The sequence below is a fragment of the Xyrauchen texanus genome, chromosome 8, assembly GCF_025860055.1.
Source record: "Xyrauchen texanus isolate HMW12.3.18 chromosome 8, RBS_HiC_50CHRs, whole genome shotgun sequence".
NCBI lineage: Eukaryota > Metazoa > Chordata > Actinopteri > Cypriniformes > Catostomidae > Xyrauchen > Xyrauchen texanus.
In genome coordinates this window covers 33,033,167-33,039,332 of record NC_068283.1, presented here as the reverse complement: position 1 = coordinate 33,039,332, position 6,166 = coordinate 33,033,167, and positions in this window count along the sequence as shown.

Below are 6,166 nucleotides of genomic sequence, written 5' to 3'. Positions count from 1 at the left end.
CTAACACATATATATATATATATATATATATATATATATATAATATATAATATAGTACTGTGCAAAATATCACTGTGGCTCCATATCACTGAGATTACATTTTTCTCCATTCTGATGGTTGATGTGAACATAAACTGAAGCTCCTGACCCATTGCATGATTTTATGCACTGCACTGCTGCCACAGGATTAGCTGATGATGATCACATGATTTGTGGTGCCAGATGGTGTGTGTGTGTAATATATTTCAGTGGCGATTTCTCAGGGCCAGCAAAGCCTTCTCTGCTGCCCTAACATGCCAAATACATACATATTGTTTTATCTTTCCATTCTCAAACACCTTTTTGCCTATGCATTTTTAATTGCTTTCCTCTCTTAATTAATCGCCAAAGGAAAAGTTTATCCATTGAGAATGTATTCATGACACTTACAAGCACTGCTTTACAAATCGCATGCCCAAAGCAGCACGTGAGTTTGAGCTCCACCCCGTCTGATCTTCAGAATTTCTTCAGAATCCCTCAACAGTGCAAATGAATGAGCAACTTATGTCAGATTCATCAGCCAATCATATTAATTTATTTGTTCTTGGTGGGTGTGAGTTTTAGGATATGTTCCAGTCAAGGCCTTAACACAATAGGCTTGTTTGACTTCATGCAGTTCTGCGCAGACCGATCGGCGGCTGACTTGAAGCAGTGCATGCCGGTTAGAAATTTTGTCCGACTTGATACAGCGCCGACGCCATGTGACTGTGACGTATGCCATCAAAGTACCGCGAGAGCGATTCGAGAGAAGCAGCTGCATAGGTTCTGATGACGACACAACTGATCCACGATTGGCCGGATTCACTGACAACACCGATGACGTGCGTTTCAAGTTTATTGCGACTTTTAAAACAGTTCAATACCTTTTTATGTCGTCTTTATCTTAAAAATCATATTTATTAGATATTGTTTTACTGTATTTACTTTATTGTTAATAAAGGGTTTGTGTATGTTTATTTTGCATGACTTTCTTTTTCATACAGACCTTTTACAGTATTCAGCTGCATAACCTATTCAAATGAGCATTTTTAATAACTCAAATGTTAATCTTAAAAACAGACAATCTAATGTGGTCATAAATGTATGCTCCTGAACAAATGATGCATAATACATTGTTCCCTATCGAGAGGTCTCCTATTGCGTAAGTAGCTTACGCTATGAGAAATATTGAAGTCTTTATGTAAAACGCATTGCAGCTGCACAGCAGACAGTAATGAGCGAGGCAGCTCGGTCATTGGCTGTGCTGCGGCAAATGCTCGAACCAATGACGGGGCGACTCTGAACGCGCGACCAATGGGCGCCCGCCTCGCGTTGGCGCACTCAGAGCCCGCCGAAATTAGCATAGCCAGGCTATATAATGGGCACCCCGTCATACGAGTTCCTTTAGATTTAATCTCCTTCAGCGAAGACCTCCTCTTTGCTGGATCCTCCGGATTGTTGGAGTCTTTCGCCCGCCGTTGACAAGCCTACAGCAGGACTGCTAAGAGGACGCCGGCGCCTTCAGCCGCCTTCAAAGCCTTCTGCTACGCCATCCGGCACGCATCACTATATCCTTTTTACTAAGCTACTTTGCAAGTGTTCGCCTTTGCGACACTTTTTGTATTTAGTAAAAGAGCAAATTCGAGGCCTTGTTCCAAATGCCTTCGACCTGCGCCTCGTGCAGAGGCCTTCTTCCTGACAGGGACCGTCACATTATCTGCACTCGCTGCCTGGGACCTGACCACGCAGAAGCTGCTTTCACTCGAATGTGACACCCTGGGCCTCAACGAGCCGCGCGCTCGCTTCGCCGCAAACGAGCCTGCTACCACCGTGCAGCCGTCCCCTCTGTTCGAGCCGCGCAAGAAAAAGCGCCGGGAAGCTTTATGAAAGTGGCGCGCGTGCCTATTACAATGTATGCACCCCCACCTGTAAACACTGTCTATAAAGTTTCAAACATTTCTCTAGCTCACGATGCGAGCATTACGGAGATAGCGTGCGTGCCTGTAAGCTCACACGCACCCCTGCACTCGGCACGGCTGCTCAGCGCGCACCTGCGCCTCTGGGAGCTGTAAACTCAGTGTTAGCACAAGGCAATTTGCCGGTGGGGCCCATACGTCACTGTGACACGCCCCCAGCCAACATTCAGCCCATATCTGTGCGAGCAAAAGCCTGGGAAAAAATCCCTGACATGCCAAAATGGGTTTTGAACATAATAAAACACGGTTACTCACTTCAATTCACGACGCGAGACCACCCCGCTTTTCAGCGGTGGTCGAGACGAAAGTGAGGAAAGATGTGTCACATGTTCTACGCACCGAGATGCTCAAACTGATAGAGAAGGGCGCTATAGAAACTGTTCCTCCCTCTATGAGCGAGACGGGTTTTACAGCCGCTATTTTCTCGTCCGAAAAGGACGGTGGCCTCCGCCCCATCCTAGATCTCAGACATCTGAACAAAGCTTTAATGATTCGCTCGTTCAGAATGTTAACAACCAAACATATCCTCGCGCAAGTTCGCCCGGGATTGGTTTCTATCAGTGGATTTGAAAGACGCTTACTTTCACATTCGATAGCGCCTCATCACAGGCCATTTCTGAGATTCGCTTCGAGGGACAGTCATACCAGTACACAGTACTACCATTCGGCCTATCATTGGCCCCCCGTACATTCACGTAAATGTATGGACGCGGCACTTTTCCCCTGAGACAGCGGGGAGTTTGAATACTGAATTACCTCGATGATTGGCTAATCATAGCACAATCAGAGGGTCAGTTAACGACGCACAGATCTTGGATTATCAGCCATCTAGAATGCCTGGGTCTGAGAATCAATTTTGCAAAGAGCGTGCTATCCCCCAGCCAGAATATCTCTTTTCTGGGAATAGTGCTAGACTCAGTGCAGATGACAGCGCGCCTCTCATCAGAGCGCGCGCGCTCTATTCGACGCCTTGCAACATCATTCAGAACGGGCGCACATGCCCCCGTCAAACGATTTCAAAGAATGCTCGGTCTCATGGCCTCGGCATCAGCGGTACTCCAGCTAGGATTGTTGCACATGCGTCCTCTCCAGCGCTGGCTCAAGAGCCGTGTCCCCACTCATGGCGCTCGGGCCACTTTTTGATCAGAGCGAATCACGGCTGTATAAAAGCCCTGACGCCCTGGAAAGCCGTCAACTGGTATCAAACCGGCGTGAGTCTGGGCGTAAATACGCGGAGAAAAATGATCACGACAGATGCCTCCAAAATAGGATGGGGGGCCCTTTACGAGGGCAGGCCTGTTTCCGGCTTTTGGTCAAACCCGGAAAAGCGCCTACATATAAACTGTCTGGAAATGAAAGCTGTCGCCTTGGCTCTCAGAGCCCTGCTTCCGTACCTGAAAAACGAACACGTCCTGGTCCGAACGGACAACATGACGGTAGTTTCATATATAAATCGCCAGGGTGGACTCAGGTCGAGCTTCCTGCACTCTATGGCCAGGGAGCTCATCTTATGGTCACAACACCACCTGCGCTCGCTGAGAGCAGCGCATGTGCCAGGCGCCCTGAACCAGGGAGCAGACATGCTGTCCAGAGACAAGGTTCTCCCAGGAGAATGGTCTCTCCACCCCCTGACGGTTCAGTGGTTATGGCAAAACTTTGGCGAGGCAGAGGTCGACCTCTTCGCCGCCAGGGAAAACGCGCAATGCCCCCTTTTCTTCTCAAAGAGCACGGACGCGCTCGCCCAAGTCTGGCCGAGCCGCCCCTTGTATGCTTTTCCCCCGATCACGATGCTACCTCAGGTCATCAGTCGGATCAGGGAAGTGAGATGTGCAGTGCTCCTGGTAGCCCCACTCTGGAACAACCAAACGTGGTTTCCAGAACTGATGCAGATGATGCAATCTGCCCCATGGCCGATTCCGTTGAGGCTAGACCTCCTCAGGCAGGCCAACGGGATGATTCTTCATCCCCGCCCCGATCTGTGGGCCCTTCATGCATGGCCCCTCAACGGGTTCCCGAGAACCTCCCCAGTGGAGTTTTGAGAACCATCACTGAGGCGCGAGCACCCTCTACGAGGCGCTTATATGCCCAAAAGTGGAAAGTGTTCAGTGACTGGTGTGATACCAAGAGCTTGAACCCCAAATCGTGTGAGATACCAAGTGTACTCGCCTTTTTGCAAGAGCTGCTGGAGGCGGGCCGCACACCCTCCACGCTCAAAGTCTATGTGGCTGCCATAGCGGCGTCACACAATCCTGATAAAAGACGTTCATTAGGGAAAAACGACCTAATCATTCGTTTCCTAAGAGGCGCTAGGTTGAACCCTCCTCACCCCCCCCTCGGTGCCGATCTGGGACCTGGCCACGGTCCTGGAAGCACTCAAGAGTGCCCCGTTCGAACCTCTCCGAACCGTGCACCTTAAACAGCTCTCGCTCAAAACTGCGCTCTTGCTGGCGCTCGCCTCAGTCAAGAGAGTGGGCGACCTGCACGCGCTGTCATCAAGCGCTGCTTGCCTGGAATTTGGACCTAACGACTGCAGAGTTGTCCTTAGGCCAAAGCACGGGTAAATTCCTAAAGTGCTCTCCACACCCTTCAGAGCACAGGTGATATCTCTAGCAGCGCTATCGTCCCCAGCAGACGAAAGCGACGCTAATTTACTCTTCCCGGTCAGGGCGCTCAGAATATATTTGGAACGTTCTGCCCCGTTCAGACAGACGGAACAATTATTCGTATGCTTTGGCGGCCGCACTAAAGGTCTCGCAGTCTCAAAGCAAAGAATATCGCGCTGGATAGTGGATGCTATAGCACTAGCTTATGAAGCCAAGGGCCTTCAATGCCCCTTAGGCATCAGAGCTCACTCTACGAGGAGCATGGCCTCCTCGTGGGCTTGGTTGAGTGGGATACCCATTGAAGATATTTGTGCGGCGGCAGGCTGGGCCTCGCCTTCGACATTTATCAGGTTTTATAACCTACAGGTCCCCTCATTGCATTCCAACATTCTATCAGCCTGACTGTAGAATGGACTGAGATATATATGCTGAGCATTATATCCTCCTTATAAGGTCCGCTCTGACTGACTTAAGGATTTTTATGCATATCAGTACATAGAAAATGCATTCCAACATTCTATCAGCCTGACTGTAGAATGGACTGGAGTATGTATATGCTGAGCATTATCTCCTCCCTTACAAGGTCCGTCTCTGACTGACTTAAAGGATTTTTATGCATATCAGTACATAGAAAACTCAGTACATAAGATATGTGCTTGTGTTTGTACTATGAGCGCCCCACCATGGACCACCTTGGAAGGGCGCTCTATACTATCCCATTATGTAGCTCGCTGTTGGCCGGCTCGTGGAATAATCACTTTGCTTTAAGGCTCAGGCATCTGCCTCTGGCTTTATAGAGCGAAGTCAGCACGCACAGCGTTTTACATGGTGTTCCCATAGTGTAAACTACTTACGCAATAGGAGAGACCTCTCGAAAGGGAATGACTCGGTTACTAACGTAACCTCGGTTCCCTGAGAGGAGGGAACGAGTATTGCGTAAGCTGCCGTGCTTGTGCTTGGTCAGTTCGCTTCAGTCGATTGAACCTACAGGAACTCGTATGACGGGGTGCCCATTATATAGCCTGGCTATGCTAATTTCGGCGGGCTCTGAGCGCGCGAATGCGAGGCGCGCGCCCAAGAGTCGCCCCGTCATTGGTTCGAGCAGTTGCCGCAGCACAGCCAATGACAGAGCTGCCTCGCTCATTACTGTCTGCTGTGCAGCTGCAATGCGTTTTACATAAAGACTTCAATATTTCTCGAGAAACTGAGTTTTCCCATAGCTTAAGCTACTTACGCAATACTCGTTCCCTCCTCTCAGGGAACCGAGGTTACGTTAGTAACCGAGTCGTTCTTCCATTTGTTCATATGGTTTCTTCATATTCTCTAGTTTATTTTGCTGTGGTCATACTTCACCTGCATGTGGCTAACAAACTGCTAACAACTTGCTATATCTTCAACTTAACAACAGTACAACATTCTGTTCACTTTCAAAGAGTTGGTCTAAATCACAATATAAATCCAACAGAATTGTGCTTTTCTGTATATGAGAATGAATGGTGTTTTGTCTCAAATGTTAAAAAGAGCTCATCTAGAGGGTACTGTAAATCCTGTTGCTGAAACCTTTTTTTT